Source organism: Bos mutus, chromosome 16 (genome assembly GCF_027580195.1).
Source record: "Bos mutus isolate GX-2022 chromosome 16, NWIPB_WYAK_1.1, whole genome shotgun sequence".
NCBI lineage: Eukaryota > Metazoa > Chordata > Mammalia > Artiodactyla > Bovidae > Bos > Bos mutus.
In genome coordinates, this window is record NC_091632.1 from 59,653,984 (window position 1) to 59,673,736 (window position 19,753).

Below are 19,753 nucleotides of genomic sequence, written 5' to 3' on the forward strand. Positions count from 1 at the left end.
CTTGTAATGAAGTAGGTATGAGTGGATAGTAAAGAATAATTGAACTATGACTTTGGTTTTATTTGAAGTAACTCACATGAGCTTTCTGAGATTCAGTTTCTTTAAGCATAAACTGGGAACAATCAAATTGCCTTTATAAATAAGTTGCAGATTATGTTAAAAATGATGAAAAAGCAAAAGCTGGCACAAAATTGTTCTCAGAAATGTTTACAGATTAAGTTCAATTAGTGTATCTGTGTAAGAATTCAGGTGACCAGGACAATGGCAAAATTTCCACCTAAAGTCAAGAGTTGACTTTAAGGCCACAAAGAGAAAGACCTTGTTTCTTTAGAACTTTCACCGAAGTTTCTTCACTGAAACAAGTGAAAAAAAATTCGATCAGAGTCAGAAAGAACAGCGCAAGAGATGAGCTAGAGGAAGATTCAACGTCATAAAAAGGAACTATTGTGATAAATGTAATGCTATGTGATTACAAATGCAGTGACAGTTATTATTTACCGTGGAAGTTTAAAATAAGTCTTGGATCAAATATAATGAATGACTTTAGAAGAGCTATGTTGAAATCACCTGTTTTCCCCAGGGCCATAACACACAGGGATTGCCAAAAGAAAGCTATTCTTGAGGCGCTGGCTTGAGGTGTGGTGAGGCCCGATAGCAAGTATTTTAGTGCCTTTCCTGTTGTTCATGAGTATAACAAGCCAATATCAATATACCCAAAGCCACTAATCTCACACCTCCTCTTTCAACCTTTCTACTAGCATTTTTATGTCCTGAGTGCTTTACCGGTTCTGAGGCTTATATGGCCTTGGGCCAAGGACCATCTTTTGATTACATTTTAAAATTTAAGATTTTTTTTCTTTGGGCCTCAGTTCTTCACAAGTGTAAATCAGGATACAAATCAATGTCCACCTCATATGACTACTCTGAGAATGTAAAAATATATTTAAAACCATAAAAGGCTATGTATTTACAATGAAAGAATTATTATTATTGCTTAAGTGAGGAGAATATTTAAAAAACATGAAATGATGCTTCCTAGTTTCAAAGCCAAAACTATGTTTTAAAATGGCATCAGTGATATCTGTAGCTTAGAAGAAATGGCCTGGATGAGTCTAAATTTTAAAGCTGACTCTACTAGTTACCGAGTACCTGGGTCAAATTATTTACATTCTTAGAGTCTCAAAGTCTTTACTCTTTTTAGAGTTAAATTGTTTGAAAAGCAAACTAATGTAACCTTCTGAAAGAGCAACATGGCATTACTATTCAAAATGTAAAATACCCTCATCCTTTGACTCGCAATTCTCCTAGGGTTTACAGTTTGGATATCCTTGAGCAATGTGTAAACGCAAATGTCCAGAGAAAGATGTTGACTGCACCACTGCCCGTGACAGGGCAAACTGGAAATGATCTAAATGATCAATAAGGGACTTAAATTCTGTCATATCCATAAATTTGGTATTCTGTACAATAAAAAAGAGTGAGTTAAATCAGGATTACTTCCAGGGAAAGAAGTCCAAAGTAATACCTCTTCATGTGTGAATAAAATCCAGCTGAAGAGCCAATGTGGTATGAATCCATTTCAATGAAAAAGGGGAGAAGACTCACATATATGGTTAGTGTATATACGTAGCTGGTTTCTAGAAGAATATGGGGAAATGCTAACATTGTTTCCTGCTGGAGTGTTGCACTGGGCCACTAGACTGCCCACTACACTGCCCAGTTGCACTGGGAAGTGTAGAGAAGACTTTCATATTTTCCTTTTTGTACTGCTTGCAACTTTTACTATAAATGTGCTATCTTCATAGTAATAAAATATTAATGAAACAACATAGAAAGTTTCTAGCATGGTGACTAATAATGAACAGAAGATAATTATCATTAAAATGCAAGAACAGAAACAAACTTACTTTACCTTAAAGGATTAATAGTCATCTATTCACTGGACACATTTTAAATTGTTTCTCTTCCAGTATATATCAGCTGTCTTATAATAACACCCCACTGCTGCTGCTGCTGCTGCTGCGTCGCTTCAGTCGTGTCCGACTCTGTGTGACCCCATAGATGGCAGCCCACCAGGCTCCCCCATCCCTGGGATTCTCCAGGCAAGAACACTGGAATGGGTTGCCATTGCCTTCTCCAATGCAGGAAAGTGAAAAGTGAAAGTGAAGTTGCTGAGTCTTGCCCGACTCTTAGCGATCCCATGGACTGTGGCCCACCAGGCTCCTCCATCCATGGGATTTTCCAGGCAAGAGTACTGGAGTGGGGTGCCATTGCCTTCTCCGATAACACCCTACACAACATATCAAATAACTGGATAAAGCAGGAAATCAAAACCTAGCTAAGGAGAAAGAACAGATGAATACAAACTTTTAGAAAATGGTTTTCAATTTCACTGCTTCCAAATTTGGGGAAACATAAATTATTATTTGTTGGACCAAAGCTATCTGTGAACCAAAATTACTATGACTAGTTTCATAAGCATTAAACAGAGAAACAGAGGAGAAATATAGAGGTGTTCCAATCATATTGAAATGTAAAGAGAAAAGTCATCAGAATTCACATATTAGAAGGTTCAAACAATTACATCCTACTCTGGCTTGGGGCTCAGGACACTAACACCTGTAAGATAAAAGGAAATTACCCTGCTTCTAAGACTAAGAGTAGTATCTCATTGAAAATGCTATCATATAATCATAGTAGGAACTGAGGAAATTATGGAAATGTTATTCATCAACATATCATGTATTAAAGTCAGTTAGTGACACAAAACCTACCCAAAAGATGCAATCTTACTATTAATATTAATAAAAGGGTTACAAAAACCTTGCATGGTAACTCCTTGCAATTGGAAGCCAGAACTGCTGGTATAGCCAGAAAACTGTCAAGTTAAAATCTACACGTAAGAGACTACAAAGACATGTTCCAATTACCACAGTAACCACTCAGCGGAGTCATCCCTATCCTTGACAAACACGAGGCTCAGATAGCCTGAAGGAACAACGTCTTCATCCACGTCAACAGTTACGATGGCACACCTCTTTGGTATTGCCAAACACTTTCACACACATGATCTCACTCGAGCTGATCCTCCTAATAGCCCTCAGAAAAACAGGTGTGGCACGCATTATGGCTCTACTTTGCAAAAGAAAAACTTGAAGTACAGAGTCTCAAATGGTTAGGGTCAGGAAGTCTGATGCTGAGGTTTGAGGGCTTTCTGCTAAACTACATTCCATAAGCTCAATGTATCCAGAACAACCCTTTGCTTCATTAGATTCATAACACCAAACTTAACAATAAATGGCAAGACTGTATCAAAAACAAGATTCCATATTGTAGACAATCAGCTTTTTCAAGAAGAGTGATGTTCCCTATAACACAGTTGTATTAGACAAAATATACAACACTGATATGGTGTTTTTCAAATGTAGATTCTGATATAGTCCATTTGGAGTGGGGCGACAAAATCTTCCAACCTTCCATACTGCTAGTTCGAAAAAACACTTTGTGTAGCAAGGCAAAGACACAACTAGGCGGGAAGGCTTCAAGAGAATTAGGCTTAAGCAATGGCAAAATGATGCCCAATGAAAGCAGACAAGATAACAACAGAGAAACAAAAGGCCCATTTTTCTAATTAAGACAGAGAAGAGTAACAAATTTTAATAGTAGAAGTTCTAACTGATAACCAAGTTTAATTATGGCTTATTTCAGGCCCCTAAACTGTTGTGTGCATACAAATAACAACCAATCAGATTTTAATCTTTTTAGTGTAATATATGTGAATTGAAGCACCTTGCCCAGGTAACTGCATGTGACAATCTTTTTCTTTCAAGTGTACTAGATACTGGAAAATAGGAATCCTTCCTTCCTAGAGAGGAAGACTGGATCTTCAGATATAAAGTACCTGAAGTCTTTTTTTTTTTTCCCACATCAGGTATAAAGCCAGTTTGGGAGTACCTTTATTCATTATGCGGAAAAGGCGATGGCACCCCACTCCAGTACTCTTGCCTGGAAAATCCCATGGACAGAGGAACCTGGTAGGCTGTACTCCATGGGGTCACAAAGAGTCAGACAAGACTGAGCGACTTCACTTTCACTTTTCACTTTCCTGCATTGGAGAAGGAAATGGCAACCCACTCCAGTGTTCTTGCCTGGAGAATCCCAGGGACGGGGGAGCTTGGTGGGCTGCCGTCTATGGGGTCGCACAGAGTCGGACATGACTGAAGCGACTTAGCAGCAGCAGCAGCAGCTATTCATTATGAACCAAACTTGTTTTAATATGAAATCAGTCCCCTAAAATAGTTTAATGGTCTCATTTCTTATCACTGGTACCAAAATGACCTATTAATATTTAGTGCTATAGCCAGATAATAAATAGCTTCTCTAAATGCACTAGAGAAATTGACAAAGAATATCTGAGGTAACTTCTAGAGTGGAGCTATTAAAACTGGATGGTGGAAAGACACCAGCCAGGTTTTGTCTCTAACTACATATTATCCTTCAAAGGGCTATCCAAATGTGTGTGTGTGTATGTTTTAGCATCTCACTCTGTCAGACACTTCCCTCACAATACCTCTACAAAGATCTTATTAAACCCATTTTAGAGAAAATTGAAGGTCAAAAATATAGTGTAACTAATCCAAATCACATGCTGGGATTTAATCTCAGACCAGCATGTCTCTGAAAGTAACGCTTCTCTAACAATCTCAAGATGCTTCTAGGGCAATGCCAAGTTCAACTAGCTTTTATAGGACCACTGAAGGATACTGATATAAAATTCAGTCTGAAGGTCCACATGAAAAACATCCTCTGAACTCAATATTTCCCAAGACAGTTTTAAATGGTACAATTCAGCATTCAAGAGTGTGAAAGACATATTTCACTGAATTAAAAGAAGTGCTATCCACCCATGTATCATAAAATGCAAACAGTAAAAAGCAAGGTGATGGATTGATTTTGGTTGTCATGTAGCATTTGGACTATTTTAAAATAACATAATTGTTACCTGGCAGCAAAATCTGTATCTTTAATCAATGAATCAGGTCCTTTTAGGGAACTAAAAAGTGTAGTCTTAAATAAAGAAACAATCTTCTTCCCTTCTGAGACAAATTAAATTTTTCTTTGAGTTCATGAACTTTCTATGGTAAAACTCTCCTTCAATAAGAGCACTTTAAATATCTTCATTTAATCACCTATAAGCATTTTATGTGTTGCAAAGAACTCTACAGAAATAAGGCATTATTGATATCATTTCCCGTAAATCATAAACTGCAATAAATCAGAAGCCATTTTCTCAAGGAAACAATGTTACACCTTTGAGAATCTATACTACTAAACAAACATTTCATAAGAACCCATTAGGTACTACTATGCTTTCCATCACACCATGAGAAAGCAAACTGAGTTCTAGGCAGTCTGAAAGCAAGGACTCACTATTCTTTTACAATGAAAACTCACTGTTTCCTTTAACTTTATATTATCAAGAAGGTAGTTTCAACTTATAATAACAAACCACATCTTTGAAAATGAAATACACCTAACATTTTTATATAACTTCTTAAATAGGATTACACACAAGATACATATTGATAGAGGCACCAATAAATTGCTATATGCTTCACTTTTACAAAAACCATTCATAATACTTGCTGTTTTTGTTCAGTCTCTAAGTCGTGTCCGACTCTTTGTGACCCCATGAACTGTAGCATGCCAGGCTCTTCTGTCCTCTATTATCACCTGAAGTATGCTCAAATTCATGTCCATTGACCAGGTGACTCAGTGGTAAAGAATCTGTTTGCCAATGCAGGAGACACAGATTCGATCCCTGGATCAGGAAGATCCCCTTGAAGAAGGAAATGGCAACTCACTCCAGTATTCTTGCCCAGGAAATCCCATGGACAGAGGAGCCTGGTGGGCTACAGTCCATGGGGTTGCACAAGAGTTGGACCCGACTTGGCAACTAAACAACAATCATAATATTTACAAACAGCTCAATGAATCAGAAGAAAAATTTAAATGAACAGATACAGTTTTGCCCTTGCCCAGATTTACAAAACTGTATTGACAGATAAGAGTTAAACAATGTTCGGAAGATATTATAGTGCCATAGCAAATCTGAAGACCCTGAATTTGGAAAACAGTCTTATTGCTAGATATGAGTTAGCTGAGCTTCATATTATAGGACTGAGTGATAGGAGTTTTATTGCTGTAGAAACATTACTCTCATTTTTCTCATGTTTTATATTTGATGTACCTTTGGTAGCAGGTCTATGTGAGAAGAGAAATGTGGGTGTAAGAAAGTTTATCTTTTATAGTCTGGGATAAATGATTGTCGAGAACATTCTCTTTCCAATATAAACACTTCTCTATCTAAAAATACATTTCAAGAGCCCTATCACTATACTGTAGCTATTAAAGCAGTTTTTAGAGCTCTCCTTTCCAGGTTCATCCACCAAAATCATCATTCCACAAAATACTCACCACTTCTCCCCACACTTAAAAAATATTATATCCATAAGCATCAATGCTCTTAAAAAAGAGAAAGTATTCTTTTGTTTTCAGATTCCTATTTCAGATGAGTTTCAATTCTGTTATGCTGCAACAATTTAACCCTAAATCTGAAGACTGTATGTTCATTTGCATAACTAAAAATATGCAAAATAAAGCTAGAGAAGTTTCTATAATCAGATATGTTGAAGGAGTCTGGGGTTGGTAGATGCAAACTACCACATTTAGAATGGATAAACAAGGTCCAACTGTACAGTATAGGGAACCATACTGGATATCCTGTGATAAACCATAATGGAAAAGAACATTTAAAACAAGAAAGTATATATATGTATACCTGAGGCACTTTGCTGTACAGCAGAGATTGGCACGACACTGTAAATCAACTATACTTCAATTTAAAAAAAAAATATCAATCTCTGGTCTTTCAAAAAAATTCTAGAAAGCCCCCTAAAAAGTTGTTATCTAACTCAAGAACCAGCTGAGACATTCATTTGGACTCTGCTGCAAGTCTTGAAGGGAACATAATCAATATAACAAATATTCACAAAGTTACAAGTCTATTACAGTGGTTTCAACTCCTTCTACATACTAGAGTCACTTCGGTAATACAAAACAATTACAGACACAGGGCTCTGGTCCCAGAGGTTATGATTTAATTCATATTATAATGGGGTATGGGCATTAGCATTATTTAAATACTCCCCAGATAATTCTAATGTGCAGCTAGGATTGAGAACTACTGATTTATACTTTATTTAATTAATGCTGATTAATTTATAAGTGCAAGCAACTAACTCTCAAAATATTCAACACTGTTTCAGAAAATATTGCTTGAAATGCAGACTGTTATTGTATATTCTAAAACATTTGGACCTGGTACTTCATGTTAGAATGTATTATAGTATTTGGATTAGTTTTACTTCTTTTTGGGTTACCCTTGAGGTTATAAGGGTGGGGACAAGGATGCCAGGAAGAGAAATCCTCAATAACACATTAGTTTGAGAGGCAACAGTGTGAAATTCATGTGGAACAATGTTGTGGAAATACAAAACAACTTGTCACATGGTCTCAATTACTGGGTTGGTCATAAGATGTTATGCAAAAACCTGAATGAACTCTTTGGCCAAGCCCATACTTATGATCATCTGAATAGAGTTTAGAATATAGCCAATTTGACTAACAAGTTTATTTAACCCTCAAGAAAAAAATATCTCCCCAACACCTGGTCAATCTCCAATGTGAAGTCCCAACCCTCTCTATTAAAAGAGCATGCTCCCTAAAGCTTTGTACCAAAAAGAGAAGGAAAGAAAGGGAGAGAAAGAATGAAGGAAGAAAGCAAGAAGGAAAAAAAAGAGAGGGGAGGAAGGAAGGAAAAGGAAAGGAAAAAGAAAGAAAAAGCCTTCTGACTGCATTTTAAACGTTCCAATTCTAGAGTCAGACAGCCTCCAGACACCAGACCTACTAATCTAGCCTGGTATCCCACTAACAACAAAAAAACCCCAATTAATCACAAGATGCTTTGGTAATAAACAGAACCCCCAAGATGTGATAGATCTATCTTTAAGTCATAAGATTTCACCTGAAATTATTTTGCTCTAACTAAAATCACAAAGCATTGAGCAATCTGTCTGTATCACTACAGCTCTTCCCCAGTAGAAACAGAATCATATGACTGAGCTTGACTCACGTTGTTGAACAGAGATCACACAATCAAGTCTAAAGACACCATGAATGTTTAATATTTTGCACATCTCAAAACCTCAAAATTTAGCAGCTCAAAGGAAAACACCATCACAGGGATAAATCAAAATACAAAAATTCTACATCCACATACTGTGAAGCAAAAGAATGTGAAGGAATTTTTAAAACGTCTTTCATAAAGCCAAAACCTAAGATCAATCACCATTAAGCGCTTGAAAGTTGTTTGATTTAAATGGTAACCTGTTGTTTCTTCATCCTACACTTAAGAATTATCTAAGCTTTTCCCACCAATGCTAAGCATCTGACACCAGGCTCCGCTCCCTGCTGTTCCGTGAGTTTGAGAAGTAGCAAATCAAATTTCCTCAAGCAGCTCCCCAAATGGGTTCTTCCCTGCAGAGTTCAGCAAATCAAGTCTCAGGGGTATCCTTTAGTCTACTGAGCAACTTGGAAGACATATCTCAAGGTATTTGTATGAGACACAATTGAAGACATCTTTTTACTTAAATAAAGGACACTGAGATTTACTTTCAGCTTAGAAATACATCAAATTTTGATTGCTTTTCTTACTTGAATTGGATCAGTAAAGTAACCCTTAGCAAGAGTCTGGGTACACCTTTTATAAATCTTTTTCTATTCCTTACTTAAATTACCATTATAAATGCTTGTGAATTCTGCTGTTTTCTTTCCTGTATGTATTAGGTGAACTGAAATTCCATTTACATTGTTCAAGTGGGAATTTCATTTGCTCACAAAGATAATTAAATTGTATTTTTCAGTTCAATAGGTGAGTGTCCTTATTTAGCAAGCATATAATAAGTACCTACCATGTTCCCTGTGAATAGTGTTTTTGGAATCTAATATGTAAGCCTGAAATAAGTGAGCCTGTTGAATAGTGATTAAAATGATAAAAGAACAGAAATTAAGGGAGAGAGAACAAAAGGCCACCCTGTTCTCCAGTCTTGCTTTATTCATATATTTAGTTCTTTTGCTTTATATTTTTCCAAAAGACTGAGAGATTAAGCAGTTCATTTGTCTTGATCCTCAACATTCAGTTTTCTTTCCCGTGTTAGTGTGATAAGGACCTGCAATTTTTGAAAAATCGGAAATCTTCATATAGTCAGTGTGTCAAGGCTTCCATTACCCATACTGAGCTGTAAGGGTTGTACTGCTGAGGGTGGCTCTGATCCAGTCCCAGAAATCAAAGTAGTCAGAATGAAAGGCAAAGAACTGACTCACGGCAAACACTGAAAGGCAGATCCCCCGTTACCAAAAAGGGGTTGAGTGGTTTAAGACACAGTGAAAAGACAACTGGAACGAGACTAAAACTTTGGACGAATCCATTTTATAATACATATCATTTCCTGGACTGAGGAAAGGTTAACATGTATTTTACTACATTGCTTTGTAGGTCAATCATTTCAGACTCTTAAACATTACACACTTTTCATAATCAATGCAAACAGCTCATGCTCATACTTCTATAATCCATGTCTAAGATGCAAGCTATATGAAACATGGAAGACACATAAAAAATACTCTGCCTTATCTTTGTATACTAAAACAAAATGAAGTATAATCAACCAATAAAATATTCAAGATTTGGCAATGAAAGCATAAGATAGTTTATCAAGAGATGTAATTTTTAAAGTACAATAATTTTTTTTAATATTTTAAAAATAATGCCAAGACTGTTTAACACTTTAAAAAGTAGAAATGTGTCAGCAGACATTAAAACCATGGGAAGTGGTAAAGCCACTGTCTACCAGTGGAACATTCTAGAGTTTATTTACATAGTTTAGTGACTTCCCAGCCATCAAAGGGAACTGGAGTTTTCTTAAGTATAAATACTATTATCTAAGATAAAGATAATAGTATTTATAAACAGGACATATTCATTCTTTCCCTTTCAACAGGAATACCTATTACAGAAAATTTTAGCAAACTGTAAAGTATGCTGCCCATTTTTTACATTATCCCTGAAAAAATCATTTATGTTCTGTCAATGATTTGCATGATATACTCCAGTTTCTGCAAATATTTTACCCACTTGGTTTAGAAAATTTTCACATTTCGCTACAAAACATAAAAATATTTCACAAGTTACTCTAGTTTGAAATTTTCTACCAGTCACATATAAATCATCCACTTTAATTTTAAGCAAAAGTAAACATGGCAAATACATTCTGCTTTCTATGATGGGTAATAAATCCAATTATAACGTAGCTATTATTGCCACCATTAAAATGAACATAATACATGAAACATTTTATCATCTCAAAAACAACTTGAGAGTGTAGAGCAAGCTCTGTGTTTAAAACGAACATTGATAAAAATTAAACTTGGTATGGAAGCTTGGCTCCCAAGCTTAGCTCCCAACTTCTCTTTTTAAAAGCTGGAAGATGCTAATATTTTACTATTTTCCTACAACATTTAATTCACAAAAAGTGATTAAGGCACTTCCTACAATTCTACATCTATTTTTTGACCAACTGGCAATGAGAGAAGCATTTATTTTCTGACTTTTCTGATTAGGAAGTGATTAAAAAAGAACCTCAAAGCATGAAACAGCTGAACAACTTGACATCTGAGGTTTCTTCCCAACTTCGTAAAGAAAGCACATTAGAATAAACCTTAAGAAACAGCTTACCTTACCATACTGTGCTAGACTAACATTCAAAACACTTCATGAGGGATTTTAATGCATTCAGATGCCGTTCAAAGCTTACACTGAAAGAAAACTGTGAGCTAGAATTCTAAATTCAACCTGAGAAGCACACAGCAAAGTTCAGCTTTAAAAGAAATTCTCCCCAAATACATTCACAGAAGCATGAATAAATGTATTACCTTTCTGTTAAGAGAAGCAGCGTTCCTGGTTCGGTTTGGTCTGCAAGTGACTGCAGTAGCAACAGCCGACAGTGGCCGCAGGAACACGGCACAGCAGAGGGCGACCACAGAGTCGCAGGAGCAGCTCCTCGGAGCGGCAGGACAGACCCAATGACAAGCACACGCAGATTGCTTTGAATTAGGCGTGTTAGGGGCTGGAACTTTCCGAGTTTGCTCTCCTATAGGACAGGAGAGGTTTTCTCCTACTTAACCCCTGGGGGCAAGGTCTCCGTAATGGTAACAGCTGGCATACAGAGGGGCTTGATCTGAGCACAAGGTCAGCAAGCCAGGATATGAAGCTGACATGTAATTTCTAGCCTTTTCCTGCTTCTACAGGGAAATTGCACGAAGGACTGTTTTTAGTTATAACTTCCTTTGATCTTTTGGACTTAAAGTTACTTAGTAGATTAAAGCCATGTTAGCTGACATTATTTGCTTGCTTAGCCTAACTTAAGTGTTGCAGATTCAGTTTTCTGACACATAGGGCTACTGCATTTAAACTAACACAAATAAACACCAATCGTGTTTATTTCCAAGTTCCGGGGATTCTTGTGTTCTTTCACAAATGGCTCTTGAGACTCTGCTTTTAAGGCAGAAAGTTCATAGTTTTTCAAAGAGGCAGCCTTCTTTATTAAAAAAGAAAGTATTATTTAAAGCAGTTTTAAGTGTTTCCTCTTCAATTGTCCTTAACAAAAACAGTTAAATGAATTTGACACTGCTTTTTATAAATTTGTGGTCCTATTGATGCCAGTATTTAAAATTCCACAGTCACAACATAAAAAGCTTACAAATACCTTCAAATAAATGCTTTAAAATTACCTATGACAGCTACTGGCAAATAAGTGATAATTTACTGAATCCATGAAATCTAACTTTTTATGACTTTAATAAAAATGTGTAAACAACTCTTACAACGGGCTGTATTGATAGCAATTTCAAAGTTAGGGAAGGTGATACAAGCAGTCAAAGGAAAAAATAGATGAAATTGGGCTTCATGAAAATAATAAACTTTTATATATTGAAGAACATTATCAAGAAAGTGAAAAAAAGCTTTTGAATGGGAGAAAATATTTGCAAACCGCATATCTACGGGGCTAGTAATTATAATATATAAAACTTACAACTCAACAATAAAAAGACAAATAATCTAATTTAAAAACAGGCAAAGTTTTAGAATAGAGACTTTTCTATGCACATAAAAGGATGCTCAGCATCACTAGTTATTAAGGAAATGCAAATTAAAACCACAATGAGAGACCACTTGACAGCCACAAGGATACCAGGGCTTCCCTGGTGGCTCAGAGGTAAAGAATCTGCATGCAACGGAGGAACCACAGGAGACTCAGGTTTGATCCCTGGATCAGGAAGATCCCCTGGCGGAGGGCACGGCAACCTACTTCAGTATCCTTGCCTGGAGAATCTCAAGGATAGAGGAAGCTGAGTCGCAAAGAGTTGGACACAAAGTGACTTACCACAAGATAGCTATGGTCAAAAAAAGCGAGGAAGGAATAAGGGAGGGAGGGAAGAAAGGAAGGGAGGGAAGGAAGAAGAGTGGGAAGGAAGGAAGGGGAGAGGAAAGGAAGGAAGGGAGAAGGGAAGGAGGGAGAGAAGAAGAGTTGGCAAGGAAAAACTGGAGTGTCATACAACATTGGTGGGAATGTAAAACAGTATTTACAGCCACTATGGAAAACAGTCCAGCAGTTTCTCAAAAAATAAACATAGAGTTACCATATGACACAGCAATTTCACTCCCAGGTAGAGTTGATCCTTATTATTTGTGGATTCCATATTTGCAAATATGCCTACATGCTAAAATTTGTTTGTAATCCCCAAATAATCTTCATGGTGTTTCTTAGTCCTTCAATGTGATCACACACAGAATAGGGGGAAATTTGAGTCCTCTAACAGACACGACTGAGCGACCTCCCTTTCACTTTTCACTTTCATGCATTGGAGAAGGAAATGGCAACCCACTCCAGTGCTCTTGTCTGGAGAATCCCAGGGACGGGGGAGCCTGGTGGGCTGCCATCCATGGGGTCACACAGAATCAGACACAACTGAAGCGACTTAGCAGCAGCAGCAGCAGCAGCACTCAAGTCCCAGGCGAGGTTCAGCAAGGTGACACACTGCCTTCTCGTTTCAGCTCTCACACTGAAAACAAGTGTTCCTTTTGCAGTCTATTCTGGTGCCACGTTTTTCAAATTTTCATGCCTTTTGTTGGCAATTTCACTGTTTAAAATGGTCCTGAAGTGTCATGTACAGTGCTGTCTGGAGTTTCAAAGCTCAAGAAGGCTGTGATGTGCCTTATAGAGAAAATACATGTGCTCAAAAAGCTTTATTTAGGAGTGAGTTATAGTGCTGCTGGATATGAGCTCAGTGTTAATGAGTCAACAATAGATATTAGACACATGCTCAGTTATGTTCAACTCTTTGCAACCCCACAGACTGTTGCCCACCAGGCTCCTCTGCAATGGAATTTTCCAGGCAAGAAACACTGGAGTGGGTTGCCATTTTCTGCCCTAGGGGATCCTCCTGACCCAAGGATCGAACCCATGTCTCTTGTGTCTCCTGCATTGTCAGGCGGATTCTTTATCAACTGCACCACTGAGGAAGCCCCATATATTTGGTAAGATATCTTTAAACAGAAACACAAAACAAGGGCATGTACTGATTGGATGTCACAAATGTGACCAGAGGCTTGAAGGAACCTAAGCCTGTTTTTACCTGCAGAGAAGTGACTTAGTATGCATTAATGCAGTGTTTGCAGAGACTTTAAAGAATATAACTACCACAAATAAGGTGAATCAACTGTATATACCCAGGAGAACTGAAAAGTTATGTTCATGAAAGAACTCATAACTAATGTTCACAGTAGCATTATTCACAACAACTAAGGCATCAGCTCAATTCAAATGTCCATCAGGTGCTCCATGGATGAACAAAATGTAGTGCATGTATACAATGGAATACTGTTAGCCATAAGGAGGAATAAAAGCAAGGATACATATTACAACCTGGGTGAACCTTGCAAACACTATGCAAAGTGAAAGCCACACACAAAAGGTCACATATCATATGACTCCATTTACATGAAATCTCCAGAACAGTCAAATCCATAGAGATAAAATGTATCTATAGATTAGTGGTTGCCAGGGGCTGGGGGGCAGAGACAGAGGACAGAGGGAGTGACTGCTAACAGGTATTGAGTTTCTTTCGGGGTGATAGAAATGTTCTAGAATTAGGCAGTGCTGATGGTTTCGTAACTTTGTAAATACACTAAAACTCACTGAATTGTACACTTTAAAATAGTGACTTTTATGATATGTGGATTTTACCTTGATACAAAAATGCTTGTGTACATGCTAAGTTGTTTCAGTCATGACCCCATGACCCCCATGGGGTCTTTGTGACCCCATGGACTGCAGCCCACCAGGCTCCTCTGTTGATGAGATTCTCCAGGCAAGAATTCTGGAATGGGTTGCCATTTCCTCCTCCAGGGGATCTTCCTGACCCAGGGATCGAACCCACATTTCTTATGTCTCCTGCATTGATTGGCGAGTTCTTTACCACTAGTGCCACCTGGGAAGTTCCTGATAGAAAAATAAGAAAGGTATAAAATTCTAGTCATTAGACTAGTGGTTCTCAAACCTGAGTGTGCACCAGAATCTTCTAGAAAGTTTGGGAGAAGGCAGAGGGCTACAACTCATTCCCAAAGATTCTGATTCTGAGGATCTGGGATGGGGCCTGAGAATTTGCTTTTCTGAAAGACCACAGGTGATGCTGACTCTGCTGGTATGAAACCCACATTTTGAAAACCAGTGTGTTAAAGACAACGTATAAGCTTCTGGAGGGCAGGAAAGGTAACTTTCACCTCTGTATCTTCTAAATTTCCCTTAAAAAGAGCCAATCTTGGGGAAGAAAGAGAGGGAGGGAGGGATAAGAAATATTTAATGAAGTAAATATATTGAAAGAGTCAGTCCTTGCAAACTTATGGTATGCTGACTTCATGCCTTATGTATTGCAAAGGCTGTTAACACCTAAAAATCTACCCCAGAGAATTAAAGAATTAAAATCCAAATCAAAACTACAATGAGGTATCACCTCACACTGGTCAGAACAGCCATCATAAAAACATCTACAAACAATAAATGCCAGAGAGGATATGGAAAAAAGGGAACCCTCTTGCACTGTTGGTAGGAATGTAAATTGATACAGCCACCATGGAGATTTCTTTAAAGACTAGGAATAAAACTACCATATGACTCAGCAATCCCACTACTGGGCATATACCCTGAGAAAACCATAACATGTACCCCAATATTGATTGCAGCACTATTGATAATAGCTAGGGCATGGAAGCAACCTAGATGTCCACTGACAGATAAATGGGTAAAGAAACTGTGGTACATATATACAAAAGAATATTACTCAGCCACAAAAAGGAATGAATTTGAGTAAGTTCTAGTGAGGTTGATGAACTCACAGCCTGTTATACAGTGAAGTAAATCAGAACAAGAAAAAACAAATATTTTATATAATGCATAAATATGGAATCTAGAAAAGTGATACTGATGAGCCTACTTGTAGGGCAGAAACAGAGATGCAGACATAAAGAACAGACTTGTGGACACAGCTGGGCAAGGAGAGGGTGGGACAAACCGAGAGAGTATCACTGAGATATACACATTACCTTGTGTACAACAGATAGCTAGTGCGCAGCTGCTGTGCAACACAAGGAGCTCAGCCGCGTGCTCTGTGACAGCCTAGAGGGGCAGCACGGGGTTGGGCGATGGGAGGGAGGTCCAAGAGGGAAGGAGTATATGTATACTTATGGCTGATTCGCAGTGTTGTATGGCAGAAACCAACACAACATTGTAAAGCAATTATCCTCTAATTAAAAATTGAAAATGAAGGTATTTAATCATTCTTTGGTCATCTGAATAGTACTTTGGTTTAGTTTAGTAAAAAAGCTAACCCCATTTCACTATGCTCATCGTTCCAAGAGATGTAAACAAAGGTTCTAGAGTGTGGATCCCATAAATTACTCCAGGAAACCTCTGAACTTAGTTAAGGTGTCACAGAAACCAAAGACTTGAACTCCCAACGCATAAATATGTAAACTCTTATTTCTGCTTTTACCAAAGGCACTGATTTGTACATTTAATCACTTTATTTTACAATGGTCTATGTTCTATTGTATGACATCCCTTATATGTGAATTTTAAAAGAAATGATGCAAATACGCTTACGAAACAGAAACAGATTCACAGTCTTAGAGAGTGAACTTATGGTTGTCAGGGGTAGTTAGGGAGTTTGGGATAGACATATACACACTGCTGTATTTAAAATGGATAACCAACAAGGACCTACTGTGTAGCACAAGAACTCTGCTCAATGCTATGTGCCAGCTTGGATGGAGAGGACTTTGGGGCATTATGGATTTGGTATATGTATGGCTGGGTCTCTTTGCTGTTCACCTGAAACTATTACAGCATTGTTACCTGGCTATACCCCAATTCAAAGTAAAAAGTTTTTTAAAAAATGGGTCTGTGTTGAAGGAAACCCAAAAAAAGAGGGGATCTATGTAAATGTATAGCTGATTCACCTTGCTGTACAGTAGAAACTAGCTGAACACTGTAAAGCAACTATACTTCAGTGAAAGTTAATTTTTTAAAATGGGTCTACATTAAAATACAGTTACAATTTAAAGTACACTTCTTATATTGTCATGTGAAATCCATTATTTTATAAATAATAATCAGGATTATTTCCAATCGGTTTGTATGTTTCTCAACATATTAGAATGAAAAAGAAAACACTAGTAACCTTACAAAGCTCTGATGTTTTCTGAAAACAAAATCCTAGTTTTTCTCAGATCACATTACTTAGGTATCTTTCTTCATTACTAGGAAGATAGAACAGCACAGGAGAGGGACAGAGAGACAAGAACTGGCCTGAGAGGCACAACAGGTGGTACTTTTTAAAAAGTGAAAAAAAAAAACACCCACTGGGTAACAAACTCTTTCACATCTGAACTCAGTCCAAAATGTGATTCCAGATGTTGTTATATTTATTGACATTTAAAAGTCCCACCTATTAATCTTTGTGTGTGTGTTAAACTTCAAAATAGCTGGCTGTGAATAAACTGTGATCTAAGGTAGATGGTAGCGTTCTGCTTCAGCCAGGTTTCTATTTCAGTATGGTCAGGTCAATAGCTTTGTAACTGGAAAGTACAAGTTCAGAAAAGTAATGACAAGAAAGTTCTTCAGATAGCATCCCACCTTGTGTTTTAGTGTTTTTAGAGTACAGACTGTTGGGTACACGAAAGACTTCAGCCCGGAACATTATGCTGCTCAAGTCAGAGTCAGAACTGGGAACTCAGTGGGGTCCTGAGGTGCACCGACAGCTCTGCCACTCACCAGCTCTGTACCCATGAACTAGTCACCTGATCCAGAGCTTAGGACCTCCTATTTATAAAGTCAATGGGGGCTTCCCCAGTGGCTTAGAAGGTAAAGAACCTGCCTGCAATGCAGGAGACTTAGGTTCGATCCTTGGGTCGGGAAGACCCCCTGGAGAAGGGAAAGCAACCCACTCCAGTATTTTTGCCTGGAGAAAATCTATGGACAGAGGAGCCTGGTGGGCAACAGTCCATGGGGTCGCAAAGAGTCGGGCATGACTGAGCAACCAACATGTTCACTTTCATACCTTAGATGAAATAATCTCACAGGTCCCTCCCGACTATGAATTCAGTTTTTATGAATTTGCATATCACTCAAATGGATAAAATGAACCACAGTTTTACTATTCAAATTTGGATTAAGAAAAAAACCTATACCGTCAAAGTTGAATCAGTGAGTTTGGAGTAAAGACCATAAAGTAAGCAAATTGGAGCAGAAACAAAATAACCGTGATGCTAAAATTCCTTTCCATCAAGATGGAAATATGTACATCAGTCTTACATATTCCTCTCACCTGATAATTCACATTTAAATATCTTACACCTTCTTTTCACATCTTATTTCCTGTTGAAAACACTATCTTCAAAAACTACAATGCTTACAAATGAAAATGTGATGACCCCTCTAAGGAACCTGAGGGTGAACCTCTTCACCCTTCTTTCGCTCTTCACTCCAGCCCTCGAGTCCTTACCAAGGCCTGTTTTAGTTTCCCTTGCTTTGCACTTCCTTGATTCAGATTTTATGGTCAGCATTTATTTACTTTACAAGCCTTCTACTGTGCTGGCCCTTCGAAGGTCTCCCCTCAACTTGCTTTCCCACTATCTTTTCTTCCTTCCAGGTTTGGGAATGCTATTGAAAAAAGTCATTAGACAGGAAGGTGGAGACCTAAACCAAATGCAGACTCACCTCTGGAGGTTTCCCTGAGCTGCTGAGATTCATCTCATCTATCACAGATTCTTCACTGAAATCCCCACAGGGACTGCTGGAAATCTTTCCCATGCTCCCTATCTTAACGTCCTCCGTGAAAAATGCTATCTATTTTATGAAAAAGAAAGTACCATGAGTGCCTGAAAGTATAATCATCTCTACCTCACACTTCTTCTGGAACTCATCCCTTATCTCTCACAATGTCCATGCCTCTTTCCTAAATTAACTACTTACATACTAGGTCTGTGCTACCCAATGTGGTAGCCAGTAGCCACATGTGCTACTTATATTTAAAGTAATTAAAATCAAATGCAATTAAAATGTTCATGCTTCGAGTGCACTTGCCACATTTTCACGTGCTCAGGGCTGCACGCAGCTCATGGCTTTTGCACTGGACAGAGCAGAGAGAGAAGATGCCCATCACTGTGAAGGCTCACTGAACAGCTCTCCTCTAGATCCACATGCTCCAGATTGCTATGTTTCTTTAACCTGTCTCACCCTTCCTCCCCAAGTCCATCTACAACTTTTTTTTTTTCCCTCAGAAACTTCTTTATTTCCTTAGAAAAAAAATATTTAGTTTTTCCCACAGCCTAACCAAGTCATTCCTTGTCTTGGCCTGCTGGTGTTCAGGTCTCTCTCTTCTTTTCCTTTCACTGCCAGGCAATACTCAAAGCCTCACTTCCTCTCATTCCTTAACTTCTAACAATCTTGCGTGAGTGCATGCTCAGTCACTTCAGCTGTGTCTGACTCTTTGTGACCCCATGGACTGCAGCCCACCAGGCTCCTCTGTCCTGGGATTCTCCAGAATACTGGAGTGGGTTGCCACGCCCTCCTCCAGGGATCAAACCCAGGTCGCCTGCATTGCAGCTGATTCTTTTCTCCACTAAACCACCTGGGAAGCCCAAGTGAAAATCGCTTAGCAGGGTCTGACTCTTTGCGACCCCATGGACTGTAGCCCACCAGGCTCCTCTGTCCATGTAATTCTCTAGGCAAGAATACTCGAGTGGGTTGCCATTCCCTTCTCCAGGGGATCTTCCCGACCCAGGGATGGAACCATGTCTCTTGCATCTGCTGCACTGCAGACAGATTCTTTACCGTCTGAGCCACTAGGGAAGCCCCTAACAATCTTACTCACCATCTAGTAGAACTGTTTCTTCAGAAACAAAATTCCTTTCTCAATACTCATTTTCTTTACGTGTCTTCATTTCCCAACCCCGCTGGCAATCTCCTTTTCTCCTTGCTCAGTTTCCACCATTCTAACACTCATGACTTCTTTA

General features: G+C 38.3%; 1 protein-coding gene across 4 annotated transcripts in view; it reads right to left on the minus strand.

Moving 5' to 3' along the window:
• Positions 1 to 19,753, minus strand: part of DISP1 (dispatched RND transporter family member 1) — a 227,440-nt gene that overhangs the window by 67,674 nt on the left and 140,013 nt on the right. Inside the window, exon 1 of one of the 4 annotated variants that reach the window (XM_070385466.1) lies at positions 1,913 to 2,141. The exons of 2 other annotated variants lie outside the window; for them this stretch is intronic. The gene's annotated coding sequence lies outside the window, so the exon portion shown is untranslated. Of the gene's footprint in view, positions 1 to 1,912; positions 2,142 to 11,052; positions 11,523 to 19,753 lie in introns of those variants that run through there. One more of the 4 variants, XM_005903732.3, reaches the window with a different exon arrangement.